The sequence below is a fragment of the Seriola dumerili genome, unplaced genomic scaffold, assembly GCF_002260705.1.
Source record: "Seriola dumerili isolate Sdu_G_001 unplaced genomic scaffold, Sdu_1.0 BDQW01000161.1, whole genome shotgun sequence".
Lineage (NCBI taxonomy): Eukaryota > Metazoa > Chordata > Actinopteri > Carangiformes > Carangidae > Seriola > Seriola dumerili.
This window is the reverse complement of record NW_019174416.1, coordinates 633,785-650,189: the sequence shown is the minus strand read 5'-3', so window position 1 is coordinate 650,189 and position 16,405 is coordinate 633,785. Positions and strand designations below refer to the sequence as shown.

The window sequence follows — 16,405 nt, the reverse complement described above, 5'->3', positions numbered from 1 at the left end:
AATGAGAAAAACAGCGCATCCTAACAATGGAGGCGCTGGAATATGGAGGCAATTTATTGCAACAATTATATTCAAAAAATATTTATTGTCAATCAACTAAATGATTAAAGAATGATTTAAATCAGGAAATACATGATGAAAAAAAAGCAATCTGACCAAGCACCCAGTGCCAGCCTTCAATACTTAATAGTGTTTTATACTTGTGTGCAAGACACAGCTAAATAAAAAAAGGTAAAGCGTTTCAATACCCAGCCCTAATCATAGTAGTCGGAATACCTATAGCACATAGTTACATAGTTACAGGACTGTGGAACAATACTTTCCTTCGTCTTTCTTTTTGGCAGGGCATCGATACTACAAACATAAACTGAAAAATAAATGTGGCATCCCATTCAAAAACAAAAAATACTCTTACTGACCAACTCTGGCATTACCCAGAAGGCTAAGAAAATATTCAGCGAATCCGGATCGCCTGGATTCCAGTACACAAAATATTACAAGGAATCTCCGAGGCTTTGTGTGACTAAATGATAAATTAGCTCTTTTATCAGCGGCGGCTACGCTGAGGTGCATATTTGACTCCTTCTGGAGAGCATTTTACTGGCTCAACTGTGATATATGTGGGCCGTATTCTGACAGTGTCGCTGAAAGATGACTTGGGGAAATGGGTTAGAAGAGCACTGAGAGATAGGGAGTTGAAAAATGTCTATTTGCGCATGACAGAGCTTCAGTACGTCACTGAGTGTTGCTGTCAGGGGTGAGCCCAGAATAAAAGCCGGAGCCGGCATCCTGGCCCTTCATGTCTCTTTATGCTACAATTAGCTACTCGTTTATGACAGCAGAGACTGGGTCACTGTCATGATGTTAAAATACATGCATGTGTGTGTGTTTGTGTGTGTGGGAATGTGAGTGTTTATGTGAGACATAACAGGAGTGACAAAGCTGAAGAAAACCCAGAGCCAGCAGAAATTCTCACTGTGTCGCACTGGAGCTACAGCACACACAGGGAAACAAGCAAGTATACACACAGCTGTACATCCTAGAAGTCAAAGAGCTACAGAACAGACTTGATACACTCTTCTGCGATGCATCTGAAATGAGAAGTCCTAATTATTATTTCCATTGTGCTCCACTCCTGTGACAAGGACCACTAGCTGTGAATGATTATAATTATTACCCGTAGTAGAATAGCAGTCATGCTGTTGTATCATCAGCAACATCATCCAACAGATCAGGGTCAAATCCAACTTGAAATTCATGTATGCAATTCAATTCACATTCTCTGTGTTAAGATATTCAAAAACATTTCTCATTTGACTTCTGCTTAGATGTGTCACGCATGGATTATGTTTTGCCTCTGGCGTGCTATGGTAAATGGAAAGTAAAGCGTGAGTCGTCAGCTGACTGCATCTGACAGGAAGACTATTGCATCTGCTCAACAGGCTTTTGTCATTCTGCTCTCTACACCAACTGCGACGTATGATAAAATAGTTATTCGATTCAATTATCACTGATGTTTGATTAGGGCACAAATGGCACAGTCTCCACAAACAGCAGCACAATTAAAGTGAAATGAATTACAACGAATCTTAGACCAAACGCTGGCAGTGAATTGTAAACGTTCAACTTGTACGCCGTGAAAAGATTTACGGCAAAATATAGCCTGTCTCTTATTTGTACATAAATTCACAACATCGTTTAGAGTAGCAAACAAGCCTGTCTTGAATGGCTGGTAATTATGTACAGCAGCAAATAAAGCATGGTTCCTTTCTGAGGCACTGGTGGCTTGTTAAGTGGTGCACAGACAAAACAGCATTTAGAAAATGAAAGGTGCAGGGAAACATCCAGGGCACAGCGAGCTTCTCTCCTATTAGAAACAACACTGTCTGTCTCATGGCCGTGTGTTTGTTCCAACTGGCTGTGCTGGGAGGACGCACCCTGAACCCCCACCACCAATAGTAACTATTATGTCTCTTCCTTTTTTTTTTTCATTCCCCTCTCTCTTTCTCTCTGTCCGTCCAACCCTTCCTCTAATCTTCCCACCATGTCCACCCCTCCTCTCCTCTGCAGCTCCTGTGTTTTTTCCTTTCTCACACAACAACCTACCCGATGTTTTTGCTCCCTTTCTCATCATCAACCCCTTTTTTCATCCCCACCCCCCCACCCCTCCCTTTTTTCATCCACCAAATCAAAGATAAGGCTAATGAAGGTGGCTTATTACTGCAGTATTCGGGACCCTGACAGTATACACGTCCAGTGCAACATGGATATGCGACTCCTCCGGCTCCGACATAAAGATTAAAAAAAGAAAACATGTTCAAATTAGACAAGGGGCGATGAATCTATTAGTGTTATTATATAACAAAAACCAGAGCTGTTATTGCCACTGTGTGTGCCATTACAAAAGGAACAATACATGGGAGCACACTGTGTGAAACCAATTAAAATCCAGCCCCGTCATATAGCTTCCTCCCTCCCGAGTCATGTTGTGAATATGCCGCTTTCACACCATTCATGTCAGTGCACCTGTGTCCGCTGCTTTAAATCCCCACCTCTTTCCAGCACGTCTTTCTCAAATTTCCCAGCATCACATCTCACTATCTGTTTCAAGAGTCCCGCGAGTTGAAAGACAAGGGGGCCCAGGAGAGTGTGAGTTGATCAGGGGAAATTTCACATTATCTATCCATCTGTAATATAAGGGTCTGATGTGGAAGCAGGAAATGAGCTATGAACGTCAAGCCCGCGTGCTCTTGGTCCCAGTGGCCACCAGCCTACACATTGAGATCAAGTAGGCAAGGTGGAAAGTGGTTTAATAGACCCTGGTTTAATTGGACTTTTATTTGTTAATGGCAGAAATCCTGATGCATTACTTTAATCATCCTGGCAGAACTAATTCATGAACACGCAGCAAAAACGTGGCTGGACTTGGCATTCAAATAGCATCCAACTGCTTTTCTCTCTCTCCCTCGCTTTATTTATTTTTTTAAACCTCCTATCCTCAGAGTACCCTTGCCTCTGCCTTCCACAGGATTCTCTCTGATAGGACTTGTAAGGCATGTGACGCTTTAAACCCTCAGTGTAGCTTTAACCAGTCAGTTGTCATGAATGAATCCACAGAATGAAGCACTGAGGCCATTTTTCCCCTAAAAATGCTGGGGCCCACCCAGATCCTATATGTGAGCATGTCCATGTTTGCCTAGGCCCTCAGTGTGCAGAGCAGCCCTCATCGCTTTGGCTGCTGCTGGGGGAGGGAGGGAAAGAGAGAGAGAGAGAGGGGAGGGGGTGGGGATGGGGGTGGGGGGGTCACAGCTCCTCCTGCAGAGCGCTGGTCCAAGACAACCACAGGCAGCCTCTGCTCACATCTATACTCAGTCCAATCACACATCAACTGCTCTGTCAATGCTGACCAGCAGCCAATCGAGGGACAGATCCTTAATGTCTTTCTGATTGCGCTGTTTTTAATTCATTACATGACTGCGCTGTAACAGTTTTGCTTCATACTGACACATATTTTCTGAAACGGGGCATTCTTTAAAGTAGATTAGCACAGTTTGCCTGTCAGCTACAGATGTAATTTTTGCCTCTCTCAGCCAGTGTGTATGTACGTGTGTCCTTGTGTGTGTGTGTGTGTGTATGCGTGTGTGCAGCACGATGTGCTTGAGTATGTTTACGTGTGTGTGCGCATGAGTATGCCAGTAGCGTATAACTACAAATGTGTGTGTGTCTTCCTGGAACAGCTCGCGTCTGGGGGGCAGAGCAGACAGCAAAGAGCTCAGCAGCGCCTCAGTCCCTCAGGACACGCTGCAGCTCTCTCCTCGCGGCCATGAAAAGCAATCAGAGCCCAGCCTTCTCCCCTGGACTTACCTCTGCCTTTAATTACAGACCTCAGCAGCGGCTGCAGCACAGAAAAAAAAAGACAGCCTGCGCTGGGCCACAGCCAGCATGTCACAGCCCAAACGCAGGGCTGGGGTCGACGCAGCAGGCCTCTGCATACAGTGGTCTGTCATAGATACAGTGTGCTTAAACATATAGTCAGTCCTGATGGGCTCAGCATGTTTCTACATAAACTGGGACAGAGCCAAGATGCTCCCGTACTGTAGCAATACAATGTGCAGAGAAAGCTGCAGACATAAAACACAGTGGGGCTCCATATAGGCAGGAAAAGCCCTTTCTGTGCGCTTAACAAGATGGTCTCACCACTATTCTGCCATGCAGGAACCAAATTACAAAAAAAAATAATCAATCGTACCAAATAAATGTTGGCAGTATAGCAGTATTGTATCCTGGTAGTTGCTTCTCATCTTTATTCTGCTCTACAATGATCAGAACATACAAGGTGTAAAATATGAATCAGGAGCATGATCCTCATATATGAATAATGTGTCCACTGGTACGAAAAAGGATGATTGATGAGGATCGGTTCATTCTGTATAATTGAGACTCTCTCCCATTCGACAGACGTGGTAGTAGAGGCCCAACACGTGCCTAAGGCTGAAGCAGAGGAGAAGCCACAGTGCACACATGGGCAGGGGAAGATAAGAGACTATGTACACAAGCTGCTGGTTTTATTGCTGCAACATAACGCTGGGATAGCATTTTAAACACATTTTCAGAAAACCTGCCAGCGCTGTCCTCGCTACTGTGGAACAGGGCCATGGTGCTGAAATGTGTCAGTGGGCTCAATTTCTCACCTAATTTAAAGTGAACGGAGAATGACACTTCAGTGAAAGCAACGAGACTGATCAGGAAGGTGATGTGAATGGCAAATGCTTTCAAGACAGTCCTCCATGGCCAGCTTGGTGGCACATCACCGAATGGAGACACAGTTTGATATGAAAGCTCCTGTTGGTTTCCGCATATGTGATCTTCAAACAAGGCCGGGGCGACCAGTGCAAGGAGGCCCTCACCCCCCTCCACACGTCATGTAGCCTCGGGCCCAATGGCACACTGTGCCGTCACACATGATAATGACACCCACATCAACGTGTCAACTCAATTTGGCCCTCTTATAGGCTCTCTTTGACTCAATCAATGCATGGCCTTCCATCTGGTTTACACTGCTGTCTTCGCGTTAGACAGGGATAGGGCAGTGACAAGCATTGTAACAGCTCACTATAACTGCCCCCTGGACCTGTCAGTTTAACATTACATTTTATTTGGAAAGCAAATCTTCCAACAAGTACCCAGCGCATGCTGGAAAGTTAAAAAAAAAACACACCCTGTCAAATAGGCTACAAATGCTTCAAAACATAAATCAAACCAAGTCATGCCGGGTCAATAACTATGTGCTGTGCAGATCATTAATTGTGGCAATAAATTCACCAAGTTCTTATTTGAAAATCCCATCTTGAGAGGCTTTCCAATAAACATCAGCCAGGCAAATTTCTAGCTCGTTAAAATTTAAGCCAATTAAAATCCTATTTAAAACAAAGTTAACAACTAATTCTAACACCTCCACAAAACCACAGCACTGAAGCTGTTATTATGGGCTGCAGCTCATTATTTTCTACATGGCTTGTCTGGCTCGCAGTGTGGCTGACTGGGACATCCAGTAAACATCTGTCATGACGCTTCCTTAAGGGGAGCACAGACACAGTAAGCTACTGATCTAGTGACCCCACAGTGCAGGCATTCACACACGCCTTGGTGCACCTGTGCGTGCCCCTGCTATGGTGATGTTTAGGCCAATTTTAAGAATTTGTGCCTATAACCCGTTTATGAATCATTTATTCGCCATATCACAGTGGAGGGGCCTAGCTGTAAGATGATGTGTTATCCCATTGGGTTTCAATAGCCCATTCATGAATCATTCATTAGTTTGGACTATAGATTATTCCCCTTTATTCATTTCTTATTCATTTCGGGGCAGCACTGCTCGGGATGCATAGCGTTGATTCAAAATGACGTCCACAGGCCACTGTTTGTCTTCAAAACATACAAACAGTGCAAGGTAACTGGCTTCGATATGAACAACCACACGTGGCATCTGTATTTATGTTGCATTTCGGAGCCTAAAGCGAATAGTCAGAGCCAGTGCTTTAAAGAAGTGGGGGTATTTTTCGCAGGGAAAAGGTAATCGATGGAGCAGAGACGAATGAATGTAGGCTTCGACAGCTGTCCCAAGGAGGCAGGGCTGCTACTACACCGCATGCTTGGTGTGTTCTCCCTTTGAATAAAATGTCCGATCAGATCAAATCAGGGAAAGCAATGGAAATAAATCAGTGTGTGTATAAATCAAGCTGTCATGTGCATACCTAATAGAGCTCGCTACCTATTCAAATACAGACGGCACGCTGAATAGCAGCATAATAACGTTTCCACTGCCTACCTCCAGAGCGTATGCGCCCAAACTGCGTTTTTTCCCCCGTCGCAATGGGATCCGTCTCCGCTGCTTTGGACAGTATCAGAGATGCGTCTTTCCCCCGAAATGCAAGCACTTCCCCTGCATGTTCCCCCCACCCACCCTCCCCGCCACTACCAGCACCAGCAGCAGCAGCGGCGGCAGCAGCAGCAGCAGCCTGGGCCTCCAGTAATAGCAGGTGGACGCGCCTCTCAATGATGGAGACAGCGCGACTCTCCTCTCCCCCGCCGCTCCATTTTCAATTACGGAAGAATTCGTATTCCAGGAAACGCGCTACAGGGCAGCCAGCATGTCCTAATATCGCCGCTTTTCTCGGGACAAACAGGGGCCGTCGCCTCTCAAACTCCCGTTCCGCGGCGCCCCCTCGCCTGTTATGTAGCTTTTACGAGATGCTTGATGTTGCCATTGTCACGGCGTATTTTTTCTTCCTTTCTTTTTTTTTCTTTCTTTTTTTTTTTTTTTTTGCAGCTGGACCTCTCCCCCTCCTTGCGGCGCGCAGTCTCGTAGGCGCGTACTTCGCCTGCTCCCCCTCCGATTCTTCTAGGTCCGACCTATGAGCGCGCACAGCCAGCCGACGCAGGGCCACGCACTGCTTTGACGGACGCGCTGAGCAAATCAGGTAGCCCTCTCCAAATAGGACTGTATCATAACAGGGCAACTGCAATGACATGAATAATGAATAGGCTACTCGTGTATGCCTATGCTGGATGATAGGCCCACTCATAACACTTACCGGACTGGAAGCAATATTTGGATAGACTTGAGGGTCTCTCTCTCTCTCTCTCTCTCTCTCTCTCTGTCTCTCTCCCTCTCTCTCTCTCTCTCAACATGAATTGGATCTGCAAACTGTAAAAAGAGAGAAGTCAATGACAAATCACTGAATAACCTATTGAATGAAATAGCCAAATTTGTATCATAAAGGGATATTTATAGAATTCCAGAGTGACTTCATGGCCAGTTGATCTGGTCACATTCATGAAGTTGCAATGCAACAGCCCTGTCACATGAAACCTAAGTGTTTAACCTCAGACTGAATGGATGTAAATATTATCGTCAGTGGAGGGCAGGGCTGTACACACAAGCAAAAAAAAAAACAGCAAGTGCCTCCACTTCATAGATGTACAGTATAGGCTTATATTTCATTATTGATTTGATTTCTGGTTATTCTCTCTATTAGTCATATAGGCCTAGTCTAACTGTGACAAAATAGTGACAAAAGCCCAATATAATTTCCCACAATTCTGCTTTGATCTAACCAACAGTTCAAAAACATATATACTTTACCATAATTTATGACAAAGAACAGCATCAAATTGTCACACAGAAGAAACTGGAACCAGATAGTGTTTGTCATTTTTCCTTAAAAAGTGACTGAAATGATTAAATGGTTACCAGAATAGTTGCAGATTAATTGTCTGTCATTTGTCTCATTGTTCCAGCTCTAGAAATTGAATATAGGGTCTAAAACAATTGGTTAATTGATTAGTTGACAGAAAGTTGATAATAAGTCATTTAGATTAATGGCTTATCACTAAAATGCTGTATATTTGCTGATTTCAGCTCTTAAATTGTGATGTTTTTCTCTTCATTATGCCACTGTACACTGAATATTTGGGGGTTTAGGATTGTTGGTCTTTGAAGACGTCACCCTGGGCTCTGAGAAATTATGACTGCAAATTTTTATCTATTTTTTGATAGAAAAAATAGACCAATTAAATGTTATTTTCATTATTGATTAATCTCACAATAGTTTCAGGATGAATTGTTTAATTGTCTAAAAATGTCAGAGAGTAGAAAGCTCCAGTCAACATATATTCAAACAGCTTATTTGTGACCAAAAATCTATAACCTAAAGAAAATCACTATACAATATATAATAATAGAAGCCAAAGACTGAAAATCTTCGTATTTGAGAGACTGAAACCAGCCGTTTCTTCTTTTTGTTTTATTGTTTGTTTGTTTTTTCCATTTTATCTTAAAAAATGACTGGAATGATTGATCGGTCAAATTGCAGCAGATAACAAATCGATTAATCAACTTGTTCTTTCTTATTGTTATTTATTACTCTTTTTTTTGCAGTCACCATGACAGATGTTTTTAAGGGAAAAATTAATTGTCTTACAGCTTCTCTGAAGCAACTGCAAGATGATAATAAAACTAAAAGCTGACGAGAGCCGAACATTTTCATGCTGCTATAATTACTGAGTTTCTTCATGTCTTTCCTGTAAACAGAGATAATCACTACTGCTGCATGAACGTAATGTGAAATAATAAGCTTAACCATAATAAGTAGTACTGAAGCTTAAATGTTGCACACACTTATAATGAATATGTGTGTGAAAAAGTTTGAATTAAGAGTTTTAACAGTTTGGTTATCTATGAAGATGGCAGCAATCCATGATTTATATAATGTAAAGCATTGATCTCAAACTATAATGCTGTTATCATGAAGGGAGTCATAATAGTTATTGTAGGAAATATACAATATAGCAAATTTCATATCCATCTAACTTAATATATCAACAAGAAACCTGGGGAAATAGCATTCCTGTGTTTCATATGTCTTCCAAAGTCATGAATGAGACTTTTTTAAATTAAAGATATTTGTATGTAAGAAACACAGTACAAAAGAATGGCTTAACTATGTTGCTGTAAAAATCAATATAACTTTTAATGCAATTCTAGTATTTATCATTTACAAAATTAACTTTTTCAACCAGTTAATGCAAAATAATTCTAAAGCTTTTTGCACAGAAAAAGCATTACAGGAGAACAGTTTATTAAAATGACATAAAACTGTCTATGCAGAATCAACAACCTGTGATTTCTCCTCAAGCCCAGTCTACATTCTCTTCACAGAGTTTCAAACACATAACATACAAGCTCATAGTTAAAAGGACTTTATAGTATATTCATAGAATATTTGAAAAAAGCATATTATAATGTAAATTAGAAAAAAAGGGACAGGTTCGCAATTCTGTATTTGAGAGAAACAGCTTCTCTGAATGCAATGCCCAAACAGCGGTCCATCAACGCTGGAGGTTTTACAGTTCCAAATTCTTTGCACGGATGTGGAGTGAATTCATCTCACTGTCTGCGCGTTTCTGGGTTTTAATACTGAGAATTTTGGAGTGGTTTTCTACAGGATTATGTTGTGTATGAGTTATGAATCACATATGTTCTTCTGTTATTATTGCAGTTTAAAACAATAACTTGTGTCCTATTGGTGACAAAGTAAATAATATATTGCATATAAAGATAAATATATTGCATTTACTTGTTTTACAATATAGAGAATATATGTATTTATTTTTGTTTAAATGTTTCATGATTTTAAGTCCTGTCTCAGTATCCAAAATTCAAAACAAGGGCTCACTGCAGAGGAAATAATTGGGTCAGTGTATACTTCTTGACCAAATACTCTACTCCACATTTATAATTTGGTTAATTAGGTTGATTTATACAGTCTTTAGTCAAATTTTCAGTCAGATGTTTTACATACAATAAAACCTCTGAAAAATACTGTCCTAAAAATGTTTGTGACCAGTTGAGACAAAAGTAATTGGGAAAAGAGCTGATGTCGAGGTGAGGATGTGTAAAGTATTACAAGCCAGTAAAGAATTACAGGAGCATATACTGACAGATTTGGCATGATGCTTTTCATTATAATGAGATGAGGGATTTCCAGGCCAAGCAGCTGAAAAGTTACTTGAGTAAAATGTGGAAAAAATTCTACACATTCTCCGTACCACAGCTTAAAGTTTAAATAAATCTACAGGAGGTGACTCTGGCATTCAAACCCATGTAAAATTAAAGGCGATGAGGGCTGAGAGAAGAATGTAAATGCTGAAATTTCAGGCTTTGATGCTCACCAGGTCTGACAGTCGGTGTGAAATCTCCAATAAGATTATGACAGTTGTAACCTGCATGCATCCATCTTTGTATTAGCATCACTGTGCCTGACCAAACAGTCTGAGAAAGGGCCATTTGGTCTAATTTATCAGCTCTGTATGAGATGTGGTGAGCTTGATTTAAAAACCAGCCTTATACATACAGGTTCACAATGATTCATGTGAACCCATCCAAAAGTCTTAAAGATGCCACTGAATGACAGGGCGAGACCAGAACAAGCATGTGTATCCTCCTCAGCACTGCCTCGCCCCCAGGTATCTGATCCACTTTCAAAGCTTCATGATCACCAAATTCAGAGCTAGAGTTCTGGGATATTTGCGGCGCCCTACACTCCTGGGACACCTCGCTTTTATTTATTATAAGCCATCTTAATGGGGAGTAAAATATTGGGGGGGGGTGGGGGTGTTAAAGGTTCTGTAAACGGCCGTTACTGCCACTAGATATCGCAGTAGACCACCAGCATCTCAAGCCAAAACAAATGCTTCGTCGGCCGCCACCCCACCACTCAACTCCCTCTTCCCGTTCTCGGTCAGCAAGGTGTTGGGAGGAAGACCAGTGAAAGCACAACTGAATGACTTTACCCTGTGTACACGAGAGCCAAAAAAAAACAATCTAACCACAACCATTAGTTCATGCTAGCCCTTCCGTGATACGCTCCACAACAATGCTGACAGTTAGCTAGCTAGCCATAGCAACGTTTGCCAAACAAACACATTATTTGGGTAAGAGCAAGTTAGCTAACGTTAGCATGCCTACTGTAGCCGGTCACCGATGAAAATAGTTAATGTAGCCATCACGTTACTTACACATCCAGGAGAAGAAAAGCCAGTTCCGAGTCAAACTGGAGCTGTTTATTAGCTTATAGGGCTCTATATCTCGGTAAAGCCGGACCAGTTTTGATTCCACCACAGGCCTGAGAAAGAAGTTCAGCCCTGGCTGGGACCAGACTAACGAATGACTGAAGGGGCCGGTAAAAACATTTATGGATTGGGATTTGAGCCAACCAGTCTGCCTGTAATCTGGTTTTAACTTTGGGAGGACTTTTTAGCCGAAAGGCTTGGTTTCTTTAGTGGAGGAAACTCTGGAAGATGCTTTCACCTGTACTCTGCATCTTGTCTCTGGCTGGGCGGGGTCTGTGTGTTTATACATGTGGGGAGGACCAACAGTTTATGCACATGCACTAACATGCACGCGCACTAAAAAACAGGCATGTGCTGCATGGCCTGACACCAAAACAAAGAACAGAGACACTAAGATTACAACACATACAGGGGGGTGTGCCTTGCTCTCTGGTCAGGACACCATTACTCTACTATATTGGAAATAGTCTTTTACTGCTATATCATTGATTCTGGTATCATCTTATTTACAGATCATTGAAATAGATAGAAAATATAGATATAGATATAAAATAGATAGAGAATCTCCCCTAGAAATTATTTCTGTAATACTTAGTATACAGTAAATTTATGAAGCTATAAAACAGAGACAGACCTGATGAAGTCATCTAGGCACAAACTCTGGAGCTGCTCTGTAGACAGTGAATAATGGAACAACTCCTGTGGGACTCTTTGATTGCAGCCATAGTGATTTCATTGGGACATTTGCTGATTTACAGCTGGCAGACTGACATTTAAAAATGTCCACAGATTCAGCCTCTAATTCACTGACAGTCGACCTGTGACACCCAATGACATCGTCAGTTCAAGGCTTGATGCTCTGATTTGGAGATTTGATGAGAAAATTGTAGCTTTGCTGTCCAAAATCAGCAGAAGAACACAACTTGAACTCTGTAGAGTTTCTGTTCCTGATGACACCCGCGAACTCAAACAGATTTGTGGAAAACTTGAGCACAGATGGCGTATGACAAATCAAGAGATTTGCCTGTGTCGAGAGTTTTGATAAGTATAACCATGCACTCTCAGCTGCTAGGACAGCATATTTTTCTCATTTGATTAGCATTGATAAAAATAATCCACAGTTTCTGTTTGATACACTTGCTAAACTCAGACAGAATGCACCTGCCACCAGCTCTTCATTCAATGCTGATGATTTTCTGTATTTCCCCACAAATAAGACTGACTCAGTTAGAGATAAAATCACTGGTCCACACTCCTCTCAGAATGATGGCTATGAACTCTGCAGTTCTTTGATGGATGCAGGCGCTGTGACTCGGACCAACAGTACTCTCACAGTAAGAAGGAATTTCCCCTGAGGCTTTTACCAGCCTGGTAACTGCTTCCAAACCTACAACCAGCATATTAGACCCTACACTGTATAATCTTTTTAAAGAAAAGTTTATCTTTATTAAAAGAGTACTATTCTTGATATCATCAGTAAGTTACTTTCTATGCCCTCAGCTTTTGAAACTGCCATTACTAAATCGCTGCCTAAATAACCTTAAAAAAATTAATTCTGAACAACTATAGACTGATGTCCAATCTTCCTTTTAGTTAAAATTACTTGAAAGTGCTGTCGCTGATCAAATTATTGCCTACCTATCAAACAACAATCTTTTTAATAAATTTCGATCTGACTTTCTGCCCCATCATTCTACTGAAACTGACCTGAGCAGAATTATCAATTTTTAACAATTACTGTTGATTCTGACAGAACATCATTGTTGCTGCGTCTTGACTTGAGTGCAGCTCTTGACACCACAGGCTTTGACCTGCCTGGAGAAACACATTGGTATCCAGGGGATGGTGCTTTCATGGTTTCATTCATATTCATCTATCTTGGAATTTTCTGAAGTAAAGTTTGGTGTACCCCACAAATCAGTCCAAGGCCCTTTGCTTTTTTCTATCTATATACTTCACCCTGGTGACATCATTTTCAAATATGGTGTTAATTTCTTTTGCTATGTTGATGATACACAGTTATGTGTACCTGTAAAGCCAATAATGACCTTTCCCAACCCCTAAATTTAGAGGCATGTCTATCAGAAAAATTGATGGGTTTGAACTTTCTGCTGTTAAAGTCTAAAACAGATACAAATATAAACATTTATTTTTGTTATTTCTGAAAGCTCGGCTCCACCACCAAAAACCTTGGAGTCATTTTTGACTTGTCTGACATTCCAGTCTTATATCACATCTTTTATGAAGGCAGCATTTTTCATCTTAGTAATGCTGCCAAAATTTAACCTATTTCATCATTAAATGATGCCATACATTTGCATCTTCCAGGAACATTGTAATGCCCTTTTCTCTGGTCTTCCTGGTTTTGCTACTTAAAGTCTAAAGCTTGTTCAGTAAGCTGCAGCTAGAATTGACAAAAACTAAAACATTTGGTCATATAACAACCATTCTGGCTTCTCTTCACTGGTTACCTGTATAAGCCAGACCTGATTTTAAGGTTCTTCTTTTAACTGATAAGGCCTATGCGTTTGCCTACTGTGCCCCTTGTCTCTGGAACAAACTTCCATTACATGTCACAGATGCACATTCAGATAAAGTCTAAATGAAGGCTGAAAATTTCACTTCACTTCATTACTGCCTATCCTACAACTTAGCATAGTCAAACACCACTGTAATATTGAAGTTTTAATGTGATTGTTTTATTTTAAAATTGTTTTATTTTATTTGTTTGCTACCTGTTTTGTCCCATTTAGTTTGTATGTATTCCCTTTTGTTGAATGTGGATTTTCCCTTTTAGGAGCCTGTACTACAGTCCTACAGGTTTCTCTCTGCTTGCTTGTGACATCTCAATCAAAATACCAAAAGTTTTGTAGAAAATGGAATAAATGTGCTGAGAAACAGAGCTCACAACTTTTGCAAACACATGGAGTCTTTATTTTTTTTAAATGATTGTATAGCTACCTTCAAAAATAGAGACGATTTAACTTTGAATGATCAGATGTAGAAACGACTTTTATTGCTCTTAAAAGGAAGAAGGTCCTTTAGCTTATGAGTATAAGATAAATTCATAGGACATTCATAAGTTTAGTATCTGCAGCAAGCATACATATTACACACGAGTAGCCTGGATGATCCAGGCTCTGCTCAGAGGTTGCATCATCTGCAGTGTACTGTATATGTGCAGAGATGGTAATACCAACTATATCTGTGTTTATTGACTTTAAAAGGATCAGCTGTGTGTGTGTAAGTGCATGCATGTTTGAATATTCATTCTCATTTTGACCAGGAGCATTGATATAGTACACAGGGATTACGCACATAAATTTACACTCCCACACAAAACGGTGGAAATAACTACATCTTCTCTGAGGCATTGATGCATATTCATCATGGCGTAGACGCCCTTGGCCACATACTAGTTTCATTGTAGTGGGATGGGAGAGAGCTGATTGTCTGGTGCAGAGGGATCGCCCTGAGTCTCAGCCTACTCTGCATGTTATCTTGATGAAAATGAGTGTGGCGGACTTCAGCAACAGGCCCTGGAAGGGTCAGTGGGGATTTGACGTGTGTGGCTGAACCCCCTCTTATCACCTGTGCACCCTGAGTTTTCATGGGATTAGAGAAGCTGCTCTTATTTAGAGATACTACATATCAAAACCTTGTCTGAATCGGCATGCAGGATAATAAGATATAGCCATGTACAGATGGAAAGAGTGGGTGCAGCAAGAAGACATCATCCTATCTGCACATCAGCAGGATGTTCTTTGAAAATCTCTCCTTCAATAGAAGGTCGTGGTTTTGCATTAGGGGCTGACTTTCCTGCTGCGGTCCATATTAAGGATGTTATTAGAGGCCTTTGTGTGCCTGTCTTCCTTTGCGCCTGCAGAATGCTGCATTGTAAACAGGGAGATGGCTTCCTCATTACCTCCTGAAGACATGCAGACAAACAGCTCACAACAGCGCTAATCACATGCACGCCATACAGAACAATTAAGGGTCATTGAACAACAGATTCTGTGATACAGTTTTTTCAAACAAAAATAGCCACAAAGCAAACACCCCCTGTGTAGGTCCATCTCAGATTGCTCAGTAACTTCAATACTTGAGAGTGTTATGTCCTTGACCATTTCAAACACACACAAAGCTTTGCCTCAGCAGAGAAAAGCGAGAAATTCTGCGCTGTGTTGTATCTAAGGCTCTCTCAGAGAACCCAAGCAGATCATAGTGAATTATGTTCACTGAATAATTAGCGAATAACCTGTTAGGGGCAGCAGCTGAACATTGTTGGGAGTCACTAATAAATAGTCTCATAATCTCTTCCTAGGTTAGATTAGAAGGACGCCATTAACATCAACTCATCTGCCTGGACATCAGACGCATGAAAGGAGACCCATCCAACCAGTAATCATCCAGTTGGTTTCCTTTTAAGCAGGGCCCTATCAAAGTCTACTTTCATCTATAATGTGTGACTTCCTCAGGAGGTGGTGGAGGCTTCACTATGCAGCGCAGCAGGGCTTGGTCTGTCACGTTATGTGAATGTTTTTGTTATTGTCTGTTTCAATCATAATCCTGCCGAAAGGCCTCGCAGAGAGTGTCGTCTAATGTATCTGGTCCCAGAGGAGGATCCAGAGAGCTGCAGGGATTCTTGAGGCAGATCCTCTGTCATTCTGTCCACCAGACAATGAACACAATGAGAAAATGTGAGGATCACTATTGTGTTCCTGGATTTAACACTTCAGCTTCTGTTACCTTTGAAAAGAGCCAGGCTAGCTGCTTCCCTGTTTCCTGTCTTTATGCTAAACAAAGCTAAACAGCTACTGGCTGCAGCTTTATATTTAACATACAGACATGACAGTGATTTCCCAAAATGTGTTGAACTATTCCTTTACAAGGTAATTTTTCTCTGCACACTTGACACACTACTGAAATTTAACAGAGCTTGGAAGTAAAAGTCCTATAGCCTTATATCGAACATACAGAGAAGAGACTGGTATCAATCTTCTCATCTAATTCTCAGGAAGAAATCATATAAGCATAAAATGTAAGTATTTCACAAAATGTCAAACCATTCCTTTAATAAATAAAAAGCAAAGATAAATGTCACACCATTTAACAGCAGAAATGTTTTTTGTTTTTTATTTAGCTTGTTAATCATCTTATGACCCCTGGCACTCAGGACCCATCTAATGTGTTCATTAAACTGGTGAACCACCAGTCAAATACAACCATAGACATTAAAGATATAGTTACTTTATGGTGCAACAAATTTTTT

The 16,405-nt window shown here is 41.2% G+C and overlaps 1 protein-coding gene across 1 annotated transcript in view; it reads right to left on the bottom strand.

The window, feature by feature from the left end:
* nexmif (neurite extension and migration factor) overlaps positions 1 to 6,392 on the bottom strand; it is a 46,261-nt gene extending 39,869 nt beyond the window's left edge. Inside the window, exon 1 of the mRNA XM_022751693.1 lies at positions 6,329 to 6,392. The gene's annotated coding sequence lies outside the window, so the exon portion shown is untranslated. The remainder of the gene's footprint in view (positions 1 to 6,328) is intronic.
* Between the last annotated feature and the right edge of the window lie 10,013 nt (positions 6,393 to 16,405).